At 36.2% G+C, this 16,293-nt stretch overlaps 2 long non-coding RNA genes across 5 annotated transcripts in view; one reads left to right on the top strand and one right to left on the bottom strand.

Annotated features, from left to right (window-relative positions):
- Positions 1 to 16,293, top strand: part of LOC112989846 (uncharacterized) — a 385,773-nt gene that overhangs the window by 237,191 nt on the left and 132,289 nt on the right. Inside the window, exon 1 of one of the 4 annotated variants that reach the window (XR_010390173.1) lies at positions 11,919 to 12,049. The exons of the other annotated variants lie outside the window; for them this stretch is intronic. This is a non-coding gene — a long non-coding RNA (uncharacterized LOC112989846). Of the gene's footprint in view, positions 1 to 11,918; positions 12,050 to 16,293 lie in introns of those variants that run through there. 4 annotated transcript variants of the gene reach the window in all.
- Positions 4,287 to 16,293, bottom strand: part of LOC112989847 (uncharacterized) — a 201,300-nt gene continuing 189,293 nt past the window's right edge. The window contains exon 4 of the long non-coding RNA XR_010390180.1: positions 4,287 to 5,407. This is a non-coding gene — a long non-coding RNA (uncharacterized LOC112989847). The remainder of the gene's footprint in view (positions 5,408 to 16,293) is intronic.

Genomic DNA, 16,293 nt, shown 5'->3' with positions numbered 1-16,293 from the left:
CAGACCTTACAAGCAATCCACAGAGGATCGTGCTGGATAGTGCCCTGTCTTTCTAGGGCTACTGTGTTAAGGTATGAATCTCAGTTTGTTGCAAGTACAAAAGAGGGATAGTTGTTATGTTCTCAGTGCAAATTTCCATGTTCTAGTCTGATTATAAACTTCTCCATATTTCTGTGGTCTCTAGGAACAAAAGCATTTTAATGAAAAATAAGTATATTAAGAAATAAAAGAGGTATACCCTGTTTTCTTTGCTTTCTCTGAGGGCTTTCTCCTGTAAATGAAATCTGGTGGTCTGCTCACTTGAAATTCCTTGTAGGATCACAGCTTTTTTCCTCTAAATGATAATGTCAGTAAGGAATATGAGGCGTTAGATGCCTTGAAATAGCAAGTAACTTAGGATGATAACCAATGGAGTGACAGTACCAAATGAGTGAGCTTATGATGCAATATAATTTCTAGCTATCTATTTGTGTATATATGTTATTTTAGACTACTGTGACACTGTCATTGGAGTTAGTGATGCCTTTTAAAATCATTCTGGTAAATGCCTCTTTATTTGCAAATGTTGAAATGATATGAACCAAGGAGGGCCAGTTACAGTAAACTGTGCTGGATTGTGTTACATTTTATAAAGCATTTTATTTTATGTAGGTGAAGAGCTTATTTAGACTTTTATTTGGGCTGAAGCTGGAATCCCAGAAGAGAAAAGCTGATTTCATCATAACTAAAAATTTCCCTAAGAGGCTAATGGAAATTCTATGTTAGTGTTTGGGCATAATGGTGCCTGGTGCAATGTGATCAGTATTGGCCTCAGAAATCTATAGTTGAATGTGAGGGTGATGCCTGCATGACCTCCTGGGTAGTTGTGGTGTGTTAGAGCAGGTGAGTCTGCTTGCTAAGAATTCTACTCTACTATAATAGGGCAGTGTTTTAACTGTCTCTACTAATATCACTTCCTTTGACAACAAAAACTATTTTGGTTTTAGTATACTGAGGGAAATAATTGACCTGAAAAAAGTAAATTTTTAAAGTTTGACATCAGACTGTGTCATATTTTCAAAGACTTGCACTGATACCAATGCACCTTTTCTAATTATCATTCCACATTATTATTAACCAGGGAAGTTGAATGTGAAAATAGAGGGGCAATCTAAATAAACTTAATTTATTCATATTTTCTCCTTTTGCTAGATTCTTACATTATTTGAAATCTCATTGAGGTTAATTTGCCTGGTGAAATTTCATTTTGGTGTTTCGTTCTGTAAAAATGTAATTCTTAATTTCTTGGAGTGTCTGTGTTTTGTTTTTTTTTTTTCTGCTTCTTGTTTTCACTGCAGTGGATCTGATTTTCAATATGACATGAATAATGCACAGGTTTTAGGTGAGATCTTTGAACATGGGTGGATCTCACCCTCTGAGAACAAAAGGAGAAAACAGAATGGACTGAGTATGTAAAACTATATGACATAATATAAAATAGCAGCTTTTCTCATACATGCACCTTGAATAAAAACACTGTTGTTTCAAAAAATGTGCTGGAGGAGGGGGGGACAAATGACTTAGTGTATCTATGAAGGCTTTTAAAATCATTATAGCAGGGTAAAAAATGTACAAAATATTAGGACTAGAAAGGCTGTCAATAAAATCTCTCCAGGTTTAAGTCAGTGTATCTAAAACTAGAATATGTCCTTATGGATTATTTGGTGGTATGATTCCTGAAGAGTTAGCCCTGTAAGGCTTATCAGGAAAATACAAATGTTGATATAAAAATCATAAATTAAATTTTAAGAAAACAAATAGAAAGCAAATCCTTGAAGAACATTGCTAATCAAGGGAAGTTTTAATGGAAGCTGTATCTTTTGAAGTCAGAATAAAATAAGAATTAAAATCAGTGCAGAATTAAATTAGCAAACATTAGGAAACAGTCTAATGGGAGAACTTTGGTGGTAGTAGGCTTCAAATCAAAGTGTTTTTTAATTAAAAAAGTATATACGCCACCAACTTACATTAAAAAAGTTAGTTCAGAATATCAGTCAATGTTAGGCTACACAAAAAAAGACTTAATTTCTCCAAAGTCTAAAATGTCTTTTTTTTTTTTTTTTTTTTTTTTTTTTTTTTTTTAACTTTTCCTTCAAATTGTGAAACATTAATATGCCATCTCTGAATCAGTCCTGGAGGAATTTATACAGTATAATGTTCTGTAAAATTACCTTTATCACAAGTTCACCTTGTGATAATAAACCCTGATCTAGTTTATTTCTCTTACTTGTTTCTACTGTCATGTTAACTCTTTTAAAAAAGTCTGCCTGTTGATTGAAAGAGATGGCTCATGCAATGATCCCAGAAACCCCTGAAGCAAAATCTCATCTGGTGTGGTCTCGAGAATGTTAGTCTCACTTCAGTGTCCCTTTGAAACCCCAGATAAGCTCTGATGGCCTGTTATTAAATTGCTACACATAGTCTGGGCTAAACATCTTGTTTAAGCCATGTGAAGACTCTGTCCTCTTTTAAGCTAAAGTTCTGAAAAGGTATTTTAACAAAACACATTCGCATTAGAAGTGAGGGAATAGGAGCATTTCTTGTTCCATCCATGTTATGTATTTGGTTGTTTATGCAGCAGCTTTCTTCCTCTTGTTTTTTCTCACCACAGTGAAACTATGGTAGGACAGGACAGTAATTGGCTCTGCTGGTAGCAGAGACCATGCTCAAAACTGCCAGTGAGATCAGGTTATCCTTTCACACCTAAGCGTTTTTCCTTCTAAGTCAAGGCTGCGATATAGCAGCAGGTAAGGAAAGTTACATTCCTGTTGGCCATGGTGGAAAGTGGGATTTGGAAGAAACCAGGAAAATAAGGTTGGAATTTTGTTAAGAATGGACTAGAAAATGCTTTGGTGAGCCCAGGGAAGAATATGTGTAAATCTAAATTGATAGGAGAATGAGGAGAGAGTATTTGAAGTTAGGATGAGCCATGGAGTAACAGGAGACATTGGAGAAGGAAACTGGATAAAAAGAGAGAAAAATATAAATAAACATATAGCATGTTCTGAAGTTATAGTCTGGTATGTAAGTAGATCTGGATCATATTTTGTTATTCTAAACTCCCCAGAGCTGTTCGGGGATAGAAGTAGTAACCCTCACCAGTCAGATCCACACACTAAATTCATGTGTCACTTAACGGGTTGTTAGTGAGCATCTGTTCTAACCAGACACAGACCAAGGCTTCAAAAGCATCTGTAGGCTTCGGAATTCATGTAGAGCATGACAGCTAACATTCTTGTATTGTCTTATTCCCTAATATATGTCATCTTTTTCCATTACTGTATGGTAGAGATATGTATGTACTGATCTTGTAGCAAGTTGTGGATAATGTATGAAATGCAAAACTTCTGTCCAGTGCACAAAATACAGACAGTGCTGTGCTATCACTGCTGTTCTGAACCGTGTTCTCATGCTCACAGTGTTCAGTTCCATCCTGAAAGCTGTCCCTTTATCAGAGCAAGTCCTAAATACATCAGAATTAAATTATTTTGGAATTGAATATTTGTATTTTGTTTTATTTCTGTTTTTCTGTAGCTTATAAACTTGATAATTACAATACTAGTTTCTAATGCTTCTTCTGGAATGTTGTTAGCTACTGTAATTTTGGCTTGACACATACAGATGCTTTTGAAATACTAATAGCCTTTGGGCATAGCTAGACACTTTTGATTTGGCAAAACAGTTAACAGTCATTTACTAAAGGTGAATATAGCAGCTGTTGATGGACATAGTACTTAAAATGACTGTAGGTAAATTGCTTTAAGTTACTTAACCATGATAAATGAACTTCTCCCTTGAGGCACGCAATACTGAGATTTAAACTCTTTTCTAACCACTTGTAACATATGTGTTAAAAATGCACTTCATATACACCTTTAGAGCCATACTCATTATTCTTCTCATTATTAGCTCTTCTTGACTCTTGGTGCTGGGGTGGGTGAGTTATCCTGAAGTTTGTGTAGCTGGTATTTGTTGGGTCTGTCTGTCAGTTACCAAAGAGTACATACACATTTACTTACAGGAACAAAAACAATCCTAGGTTCTTGAGAAAGTACAGATAATTTTAGTCTTTTGTTTTCACTAGCACTTAGTAAAGTGAGACAGAAATATGTATCTCACACCGGCAGAAGTTTAGAGATGGAACAAGGCATCAGTGGAACATGTCTGGATGGGTGGTGCCATTGAGGGAGATCAAGTCTGGAACCAGAAAACACTGCATGTGATAAGCACTTCTGACTAAGTTCACTTGTTTTTCTTCTTGTACCCAGACTTCATTATTGTTTGTACTGAAAGATGGGCTAGTTAGACTAACTTTTTATTAATAATCTCCGAGGTCTGAGCAAGGCCTTTGAAACAAAACAATGTCTAAGGAGAGTCTTTCCTCATAGTATTTCCTCTTTTTCTCAGCTTCTGGCTGCTTCATCTCTATAGCATTTGAGATCATTTCAGTAAGTCACTGATGAAACAATACAACCAAGATTGGCCACATGTAGTTTACTTTCTCACTACTTTGCTTCTGTAATATGAAGCTTGTTTTTGTAGGATCTTGAATTTTGGCTCATCTTTTGAGAGCAAGGGATTTTTTTAGATGAAAGAGTGTTTTGGGGAGAGGGGGATTCCTATCATCCATATCATCCATGTCTTTTTAGCAGCTGGTACTGTAGTCTTAATGTGATTCCTGAGAAATTTCAGTCTCCTGCTGTATTTATTGTGGCTGAGGGTTAGATAGGGCTATCACAGTTTTCAGCCAGAAGTAGCTGATGCATTGATGCATTTGGTCCAGGCTATTGAATAATATGAAGATATGGTTAGGCTTTGAACTTGGATCTAGCTTCTGTGGAAATCTTGTGTAGGGTATATGAGAAGATTATGGATACCTTTGGCATGGTTGCTCAGCCTGCCTGATGGAGGAGGACAACAATTTTCTTGGATAGAATTTCCTAGGGGTTGGTATTGTCATAGTTTGATTTGTTGAACTTTTGTAATCCAGATGAAGAACGAAAGGCATGAATAAACATGGATCTTCAGTCACTAGGACAGGGCAATCTCAAAACGAACAGGAATATTAGAAAGGATAATGTACTAGTAATTAATTGAAACTATGCATAACACTATGTCAGTATGGAATCCAGGAGCATTCCTGAACTGTGGATAGAATTGACCAGATTTGCTAGAGAAGATTGCAACTACTGCATATGTGTATACTTCAAAATCCTATCAACATTATCTTCTGGATTCTTGGTTTCAACTTCAGTCCTCTGTTTGCATTCCAAAGTTAAGCTCCTTTAAGCCCCAAGATATTTGGGACACTAATATTCAAAAGAAATTCAATGGTGACTTTGTCTTGAAACTTGAAATTTTTCAGTTTCTGAAAAATTAAGAAACAATATGTTGTTTATGAAACATAACATATATTAGTGTTCTATACCAATACTAATAATTTGCTTAGGCCTGTGAGTACAGCTACATGAGTGATTAAATCCCTTTTGTATGAAGAAGGCTTTCATCTCTTGCAGTAAAAATGTTTCTGTTTGCAGTGAAGATCAGCCATCTATTGGAAAGTTTAACAGCAGTTGCAGATCTAAGAATATGTACTTAACTGAGGAATTTAGACAACCAAAACTGTGCTGCTTAATATGGTAGCAGTAATAAAAGACAGAAAACTGTCCAGCAATGACTTTGACAACAAGCTGGGTAAATATGTGGTGAAAGTGCAAGGGAAGATGGGTAAATCCAGTTGCATAATCATATGTAATTCATAGGTAGTTGATAGAAGTTGACTTCTAGAGTTCTAGAAAATCATGAACTGTGTTATGATTTCTATTTGAGACAAATGGTTGTGTTTCTATCCCGCTGTCAAAGGATACGAATCAGTTAAAAGCTCTTTGAGGCCCTGTAAACATTTAAGCATGATATCTGTAATTAATAATAAATATATCTTTATATGCAAACCAAATGTTCTGCTTTTCTGGGAAGTTGCCATATGGCCATTTCTGATGTATTTAGTAGCTTTGAATTACATGTCTGTAAACTTTCCAACACAGACAGAAATCCCAAGGGCTGAATGGTCCTAGAGAAATGTAGTATATTTTTATTAACTATAGTTCTCATGGACAAGTGAAGCATGTTCGAATATTAGAAATGAAGAGAATTGCTGACTTTTTTCTACTGGAGCTAATTAGAAAAAATAGCACAGTAATTTATGGACATAAGCTAGAAACCTGTGTAAGAGACCAATTTATATCACTATTGTCACATTATAAAGAATTCAGTCAACATACAGGAGAAAAACACTACTTGAAATGGTGCATTGGACTTTATAGTCTGTAATTTTCTGTACTTTTGCTAATATTTTAATTTGTTTACAGCTTTTTGCTATCTTTCATGCATAGGATTTGTTGAATGCCTGACTAACAGTGGCTCATTTTAAAAAGTCCCCACCACTCTGCAAGATCTTTGTTAATTTAAATTCAGTGGTTTATATGTTGCGTATAAACACAGGAAATTATTATTATTTTTACCTTTGCCAGTGTATAAGTTGAGATGAAAAAAAGTCTTCAAAACCCTTTGTGTTAATAACAACAACAACAACAAAAGTCAGTGACCAGTGAACTTCTATTTTCATATTGTTTTTTACTATCGCTTCTGTTTTGTCCGAGAGAGATCAGACTTGGTGCGAACTCTTAGCCTCTTCCAGCCCATGGAAGTCTGGGGTTTCACCTGAAGGAAAACCAGCACAGAAAGAAATGCAGTCTTTGCATGGATTCTTTTCTGTATTTGATATTTCTTCTTTTGCTCAACTGCAGAGGCAGTTTTAAGAGGACTGTTTTCTACATGCCCTGCAGAGATGGTTTGACCTCCTTGAATTGTTACTCAAGAAGCTGAATAGAGGCCTGGAAAGCTCATCTTAGTTTAGTTTCCCAAGTTGATGTAAAAAGTAGTGCTGCTGCCCACAGACCATGCTGTTAGGATGGAAGAGAAGCGGAGGCTTTCTCTGAGCCTCTGTCAGGCGCATTACAAGGATAAAGGCCATGTTTCCCCTGCAGCTTGGACATCAAAGCTTTTGCACATGCATGCCACTTTTAGAGTTCCTGTTACTATGATTATGCTGTAACTTGTGCCTCTGGATCCAGATCGAATAGCCATCACCGTTTATCAGACAGTCTGACAGGCAAGGTGCTGGATAGAACATGAATGACAGAAATTACGCCAAATGACAAAATACATGAGGGCTTATAGCAAGTGGAATTTGTAGGACTTTACTATACTTTATCACAATGATAACTTGATTTGTCATTCTTGAGTATGAGAAAACTTTACTTTTGCCAGCGATTCACTGGCTAAGTATGTCATGCCTTGCTCTAGGCTGGACTTGCTGTTGCTGAGGGAAGCTTTTTACTTGAGAGATAGTGGCCCTGGATGCTGCTGCTGAAGGAGACAGAAGAGAAAATATGGGCTGAGACTTTTCAGAACAGTGTGAGGCATTCAGTTATATAGGCTTTACCCAAAATAAGAATCACTCCTGTATTTATTCAGGATCAGGGCCTTTGAATACTATGATGATACTGAAGTTGTAATCATAACGGTAGGAAGAAGTCCTAACCCAACATAGGGCATTATCAGACCTCAGGACTGTAGTGTGGTGATGTATGTAATTAATCTTCTAATTGATGGTGCAGAATATGCTCATAAACTCTAAAGATTGCTTTCTAGAGTCAGAGAGCACTCGGAGCTTATATTGACTTCAAATGTGAATGCTTAGCACCTCTGAAAGAGGAGGATGACATGTGAAAATTGATAATAAAATGTGAATTTTCATGATAAAACTAATGATGACAAAATGAGATTAATCAGTTGTTAATTAGTACTAATTAATTTTATATTACCTAGAGAGACTGTGGAGAAGAGCTTCAGAACATCAGAAAAATATGCTGGCATCCAGATCATATCAAATTTAGCTCGTACTTACTGCTTTAAGATGTAAGAAATTCAGGACATTAAGGTTTAAAGGGAGCTGAGATTTGAACCTCTATCTTATAAGAATAGTAATAAAAGAGAGATTTCTATGGCAAGCCAATAAAATGTTTATAGCCACAAATGAAAAACAGTATTCTGAAGAAATGAAAGTATAGAAAGGAATCTCAGACAGTAATTAAAAGGTGTGAAGTCTAAACAGTGCTGAAATCAATGGAAGAATGTATATAGTCAGAAATACAATGAAGAGAGCTCTGGAAAAACTACAGGATTATTTTCAGAAAAACTAGGGAGGGTTTAATGAACAGCATAGGAAAAAAAACATATGCAGGAGGGATAATTGCCATTAGAATTAGAATCAGTTCCTAATAGAAGAGAGGTAAAGTGAGTTAAATAATCCAAAAATAATAAATAACTAGTTAGAATAACACGCACTGACAAGGTGAATTTTCCCAACTATCCATGGGAAGTACAGAGAATATCCACAAGAAGAGTTTGAGAAAGGAGGGGGAAAAAAAACCCTTCTAGTTAAACAATTAGATTTACAAAAGAACAGAGGATGTATTAATGAGCCTCTTAAGAGGGAAGTGGTTGAGAATGAATAAAACTCAGTCATTTTAGAGACAACTAAGCAGTCTGTTAAGAACCAGATTTTGAACCATTTGAAAAGCAAGCAGATGCTGAAGAAGAATGAAGCACCAAGTACTGGTAATTATTGAAAGCCAGAGGGATTAAGGTAATGCAAAGACTATGACTGAAATACTATAAGCTGGTGTGGGAAAATGATGTGTGGAGGTGATGAGCTAGTTTGGAAATTCTTCAAAGACATAAGTTTAGTTGTGGTAATGAAACCCCACTGACATTAGTGAATGGAAGAAGACAGGTAAGCCAAGCGTTTCTTAACTACCATTCTTGTGATGATAAGCATCATGGCCGTTGTGTTTATAATAAGGGCTGGGGAGGAAGATACTAAACAACTAGATAGTACTAAGCAAAATTTAGAAGTTCCAAGTGTGAATGACTGTTAATAGGGAAAATAAGCGCTTGACAGGGAAATACAGGTTATATTTCGGGGAATGACCTAAAGCCTGTCAGGACTATGAAACTGAGAAGACAGTGAAAGCAGCATATTGGAAAGGAAAGGAAAGGAGAGGGGGGGGGAAAAAAAAAAAAAAGCCCCAGGCTAAATAACATGTAGGTCATCTTACTTGGTCCACGGCTCCCTTTTCTTATTGGATGATCTACAATTGTAAAGTAAGGCCTTTCTGTGCTATATGTAGAGTATAGGAAGCATAATGACAGATTTTTCTACTCCTCCCTGTTGCCTTTCCTTTCCCTTATCCTCCTCTGTTTTAGACTTGCATGCATTTATATATATGCCTAAGAAGATATTAGCATACTGGAAAGAAAGCATGATGCTTTTTTTAGGCTCATTGGCTCCTAATTCTTCCATATTTCTGTTGAGCTTAAAGATACTGCGTGTAATACAAAGATGCATTCTGTGTGATTAAGGCTGCCACACTGATCTTCAGCGTGAACTGGTATTAGTACTGTGCTTTGCACAATGTGGTAAAATGAATTATGCATTTTTTTCAATCACTTTCCTTTACAAAAGCTTGCGAAAGTAGTGAATCTCTTGCAGAGTGCCCAGAAGGACAATGTACTTTGAGTCACAAGTTGAAGTTTCAGAGTTCTGTCCTATTCCTTGAAATTACATATCACATCTCAGTTGGGATTATTTACTTGAATTACTTATTAAGTTTGAGGAGATGGAAAGAATTTCAAGGTAGTTCATATTCAAACTATATACACTGTAGTCTCTACAAAATATTTTTTCTTTTCAATTCTTCTTATTACATTGTGTAGTATTACACCCAGTGTGGCTTTGAAATGAGAAAAAGGTTGTGAAGTCACTATAGCTTCCCTCCAAAAATGAGGACCTTATAGAGTAGAAAAATAATGGGACATATATTAAATACCATCTTACCCCTTACAGCTGCTGTTCACTGAACTCTGTGAACTATCATGACCTCATTGAATCCTCACTATAATGCACCCTCACCACCCACATTGTAAAACAATATTATAGCATGAAGAAAAGTAATATATATGAAAGACTTCACTGTAATGAATTTTAGCCTACAGGTCTAAGCTTCTTACAAACGTATTTTTCTGTAATTGCAGAACTTGTGTTGCAGAATTGTGTTGCATTCCAACATAGGCTATCACTCATATCCGAAATCATAAATTTTAATATTAAAGTGCTCTCTTGCGTGTACTCTCAACACTTTGATCTTCAGGGATTATGGGTCTGATTATTTCATTGAGATAAAAATTGATTTTAAACATTCACTTGTCACACAATGTATTTACAGAATTAAGGATAAAAATAGATTTGTGCTAGGAACTTTCCTGAAGTCTGGATCTAAACTCATCAGTAGCAATTGCTATAGAATATTATTGCTTTAAATGCATTTTAAAAGTTCAGGTCTTGAGGTGTTGTATATCTTGACTAAAATATGCACTGAAATTCTTATAGAACAATGTTTATGAATCTCTTTAGTTCTTCTATTGAGGAATTTTCTTCAAGGAACTGCCAAAACCTTTTCTATATATAGATTCACTATACTGGAAGCAAAACCTATTTTCAGTGTTTTCTCATGTAACACTGGAAAGCCCTGAACACCTCAGTTGTTTGAGGGGTAGCGCTGTGATCTGAGGTGTGAGACAGTCTCAGACGATCTCGTGTCTGAAATAGCTGTGAGTAGTATACTGAGTCAGCATCCATAGTCTCCATTAGCTGAAGACCAGTGTGAATGTCATGTAGGTGAGCCCTGTTTGTTGGTACAACACGCTGTAAAGGGTTCCAAAGCCGTTTCAGGATGCTGAAGGCAGCAGATTAAATATTTGGAAGAAGAGCTTCTAACCTCCTTACGTCAATATATATAATTACCCACACACACACACTGAAAACCCCAAACCATTTGGTCACCCTTTTATTTCTTGGGTGTTTGTGGTCTCCATGCTTCTAACGTAAAATCTCTGATGGTTACCAGTGTTCGCTCAGTGGAACAGATGCTGCCATCGCTGTTTCATGCTGGCCACATGCCTTCAAGTGGGCACAGAGGCTAAATTTAAGAACTCTGGCCTGAGCAGAGTTTATTCCCTTTCTGATCCTTTGCTCCTCGTATTTGGCAGCCTTCCCTTAAATTAAGAGAATAATCAAATAATTATATCTATTAAAAGGTTTTTGGTCCCCAAGCCAAAAAAAGAGCTTAGAATTTACATTTATACCATCATTTCTAGTGAATATGGCCAGCAGAAGAAACGAATGAATTATTTTAAAAGGCATTTGATAAAGCACACCTGATCAAAAAGCACACCTGATCAAAAAGCAGCGGTCACAAAAAGCAGTGGTACAAGATGGTGCAGGAGGCAATGTTGTAGTTAACATGTTCTTACAGTGTTTTCTTTTTTTTTAAAAAAACACATCATCTATATGAGAATGTAACTTAGTACATAGGCTTTTAGCTCTGTAAGGAACAGTATTCTGGGAGGAAGAGCAGGTAAGAGCTGGTATTAGTTTATTCACCTCACGTTTAAATAACATGACAAAAAACATGATCTTCCAAGTATGTGAAGCAAAATATCCTTAGAATGTGATGAAAGATACTGCAACTCAAAAAAAAAAAAAAAAAAAAAAAAAGTAGATTCTTCCAGCCCATAACAGAAGTGATAGAATTACAGCAGGAATTAATCACTGAGTGCATTTCTGAAGAGAAATGGGAGGTTTAAAACCTACATTTAATAGAAAGGCTTTTTTCTTTTTTTTTCTTTTAAAATCTGCTTTGTTCCTCTCATTAGAGAGTTCACAGGCATTTTTGTCATTCATGTGATCTGATCACATGTGTGGACATGTAGCTATAGCTTCAGCAGGGCCGTTCCCATTTACTGGGGTGATGAATTGTCAGTCAGGAAGCCTGTAAGAATGTGTTCCACCATGACGACTGAACTGGAGCAGAACAGTGTAGATCAGGTATATTTTATGGAGTATCATACTTTACTCAAATTCCATGAAACTTTGAAGTCCCAAATACCTATTTCTGTGCATTTCCTTTTGACTGTTGCTGCTATTCTAGATAGGTGTAGGTGGGTATACTCACTGTCTTCTAATCAGTCTTGTCTTGCTTCTCGTATTTCACAGCCATAACGCTCAATTGATGATATAAAGTCATTGAATGTATCTGACAGGTGATGTCTGCTCAACTGCTGTTTAAAAAAAAAAAAAAGGGGGGGGGGGAGGAATAGCTAGGCTCGTGAATAGACTAGATTATCTGTATTATCTCTAAAAAGAAACAATTACTTATCATGAAGAATTTATTGAAAAATATGCAAAGTGAGGTGGGAGTGTGATCTTTTCAAAGATATATTAGATTTCAGAGAGGTATCTTTCATATCTCTAAAAGTGTGACTCCTTGATATGTATTCTGTTTTCAGTTCCACTTTGTGGATACAAGGGACTTCATTCTTATTTTTCTCTCAGATTTCATATTTCAGGAGTGTTTTAAGGCTTGGCTGCTCTAGGAACTTTAATCATACTTAAGAAAAACTTGAATTCAAACACATTATGCAGAATTTGATGCAGAAGTATATGATAAACCTGTTAGAAAGTAGGTGATATCCAAATAAGAGAGGTTTGAAGGGGAGTTTTAAAAAAATGTAATTAAATAACTGCATTCCTGTCATTAGAATGCAGTGGAATCCTATTCAGATGTCTTATTTAATGCTTCTTTTTTTGGAGAGACTTTTCTAAAGCTTCTTTTGCTGAAGCACTGCAATACATTTAAAAAAAAAAAAAAAAAGTAGCAGAGAGATTTAGACTGTATGAATTAGGAGATAGTTCTTCCTCTGTCGATGGAGAGCTCATTCCTCTTGAAGACCTTCAGAATCATTCAGAGAACCTGAGCAAGATGCTTACATCTCCCTTTTGACTATGTAAGATCATAGGGACCTGTATAAATGCATCCTCATCCTAAGCAGGGGATCAGATAGAGTTAGGCAATAGGACACAGTAAGTACTTCACGTTTTTGGGAATGCAGCCTGTTTCTCAGCAAGTTTTTAATTCTGTCTCCAATTGCTAAACAATCACATGAAGATCTGCTCAGTTGTGGCAGGCTATTTGAGATATGAAGTCCCTCCCTTGAGGAAATAACATACAAGCTGTGCCCTACTCTGTAGAGGGTTCGATATAGGCCATCCACCCAGCTCAGAGGATTGTTGGAAGGCTGAATTAATTAATGATTTTAAAGGCCTTTCAAAGTCTGGGATGAAAAATATTATATAATGTCTATATATTAATGCATAAACCTATTGTATGCTGTAATTCCCATCTCTCCCAATCTAAATCCTCTACGTGACTTTACATTTGTCTCATTTTTGAAAGGCCAGCATTTGTTTTTTTTGAAAGTAAAATTAATAACAGTGAATGACAAGAGGATGTTATGAATAGCCTAGAGTCTTCTAAAGTGGTTTCTTAGTGCTCAAACTATTTTCAGTATGAAAATTCCTTGTTTTAATGAACTATGCAAAACTGTTTCTTAAATTCATGGGTTATGATGGCACAAGGACCAGACAAAAGATGTAGAACTGGATAGAAGACTTTTCTCTCAATCCCATGAATATCTTCTGCTCTGAGATAAAACCAAGACCTCTTAGTTGTAGTCTATTTTGTGAAAAGTGAGACAGAAAGAGAAGTGGGGGGCGGGGGGGGGGGGAGAAATAGACTTTCTATCCCTCTAAGTTAGCTAATAATGCTCTTCAGGATCCTTACAATTCTTGGCCCTATGGACTTGAATCATTATTCAGTAATCACTTAGAAATGACTGAACTGCAGAACCTGCAGTGTCCCAGTCAGGCTTCCAGAGTCTAAAATAAAAGCCACATACAGGTAAAATTCTTGACATCCATTTTTGTCTCTTAGTGCAAGTGGCAATTAAATGGCATTGATAGAACCCACATGTCAAAAAAATTTGTCTAGCTAACTAAATTTTAGCAATACCCATTAAATTCCAATGGGTCTTGGCCTTGCTGTTTGGATTTGCAGGCTCCTTTGAAATGTTGCTGTTGACAGCTAAAGCCCATTTGTTCTGGCAGTGTTATGTCTTAGTGCTCAGTTATCTTTAGATGTTGCTTCTGGTGTGTGGGACCAAGGCAAAATGTCTTTATTTTTCTCTTCTCTGAAAGCTCTGGAGTTGTTGTCACCAATTCCTTCATAGTACACCTCTTTGAGATTGCTGCTGTTCAGAGCAATTTTCATCAGAAAAGGTTATACTTTATTGTATGGCTAATGTCTGACATCAAACAGACTTGTGTGGGATTTTCTTTTTTGGCTTATCTGTCTCTCTCTGCAACTTTCATGAATTTCTTCTCTTAGAAGTGTTCTAGTTTTTTGAGGTCTTTTGGTTTTTTTAATGATATAAGTGACCACTTGTCTTTCCAGGGTGCTGTCTGTAACTGATCAAAGTCTCACTCTTCAGTCTCTCCTCTGTAGTTCAGTCATTATTCTGACACCATTTCTTGCCCATCCATATGATTATGGAAGCAGAGAGTAGCAGTGATGAGTCCAAGCTAAAACTGGAACTTCACTGCAAGTTCTTAGGTTCATGTCTGTTAAGCTACAGACATTGTCATTCATATGAATGCAAGTTTTATCTGATAAACAGATTATTGTGCTAGTCTTTTTAAGTTATGATATCTATGAGTTGGAGCTGTCTCAGAGTAGTGAGAAAAGAGCATGTAGTTTGTTACAGTTAGTCTGAAGATGTGATTTCTCAATACAAAGAATTCAGCTGCAGTATCAGTTTAAAGTTTTCCTTCCCATGGCTCACTCCTGTTTCTGAACAGATGCATCCCAGTCTAAAATCCTAACACAGTTACTTGTGTGTCTATATAGAAAAACAGATCAAATAGCTGAAATATGTCCTTCCATTTTTTTATGCTGTCAGTTCTGTGTGATGTTTTCCATTCCTATCAAGAAGTTGTTTAAAGTGAGAGCTGTATGCACAAAGATGGTACCTGTAAATTGCAAGGAAATATCCATTGCATTCCTGCCCCTCTTTTCACTTTTTGGGGGGTATTATCTTGCCCCGTGGTGATTACCACAGTGAATACAGCCCATGCGCCACTTCTGCATGACTTTTAAGACTGACATATCTGGGATTCTAATGCATGCTTATGGCATCAGAGTACTGTTCACCATCTACAAGCTTCCTTTTGATATGAGGGAGCTCCACTGTCTTGACAAAATTGGTAATTGTGAAAAGACAGTTCTGTGTTCCTTCCCATTTGTTTTGCTCAAGAATCCAATCACTGTGTTTGTGGGTTTGATTTTTTTTTTTTTTTTTTTTTTTTTTTTTTTAATCAAGTTGATCTCCAAAATGTTACCATTGGTCTTCTAGTCTGAACTTTCTCTGTGCATTTTCTGGTTTTCTTGAATTGTAATGTTCTTCAATTGCTTTTTCTTTCTGTGTGGAGTGCTGTGCTCCTCACGCATTTGTGATTTGTGTTGTCATAGTTATTTCTCTGTATTGAATTAAATGAAAACTGTTAAGCCCAGCAGGTATGTGAGAATCTGCTATTTGTCAAAATAACACTGAGGCCTTAGTTTTTATTAACCATCAAGTCTTGTTGTTCTTATTGTATTGCCAGGGATTTTCATTTTTGTTGAACTTTTAACTGGTCCATAAAAAGGTAGTGCAACTATTATTATTTCGTCACAGTTCATAATGAACCAGACCATGGGTCAGGTATTAGAACACTTCTCTATTGGATATTGCGCTAATAAAAAAGAAAAATGTGGTTTCTGTCCCAAGGATCTTATAGTCCAAGACAGGGAGCAGTAAGTGCATAAAGACATGCAGAGAGTAGGATGTTGAATGTTATTGTTACTAGTTTCTGTCAAAGACAAAGTCTGAAGACAAATATGTGGTGGAATATATCATGTGTGTTCTACTGTATCAGCTGAAAAGTTAATAAATTTTCCCTCTGAACTTCCCTGTTAATTAAACTTGAAGCCTGTAGTCTACAGCTATTCTTAATATAAAATTCATGGAATCTCTGGTACTTGTCCTTTCTGTCCTATCTTCATTGCTAAAAAAATCACTGCAGCAGTTTTCTGCGGAAACTTGTGTTCAGTGGAAGATCAGCATGTATCTTGCCCTCTCTGGAGCACTGTTCAAAATTATTGGCTTTCATTGCACAAAAGTAGTACAATAATAAAT

The sequence above is a fragment of the Dromaius novaehollandiae genome, chromosome 8 (genome assembly GCF_036370855.1).
Source record: "Dromaius novaehollandiae isolate bDroNov1 chromosome 8, bDroNov1.hap1, whole genome shotgun sequence".
Taxonomy (NCBI): Eukaryota; Metazoa; Chordata; class Aves; order Casuariiformes; family Dromaiidae; genus Dromaius; species Dromaius novaehollandiae.
This window is presented reverse-complemented; position numbering and strand designations above follow the sequence as displayed.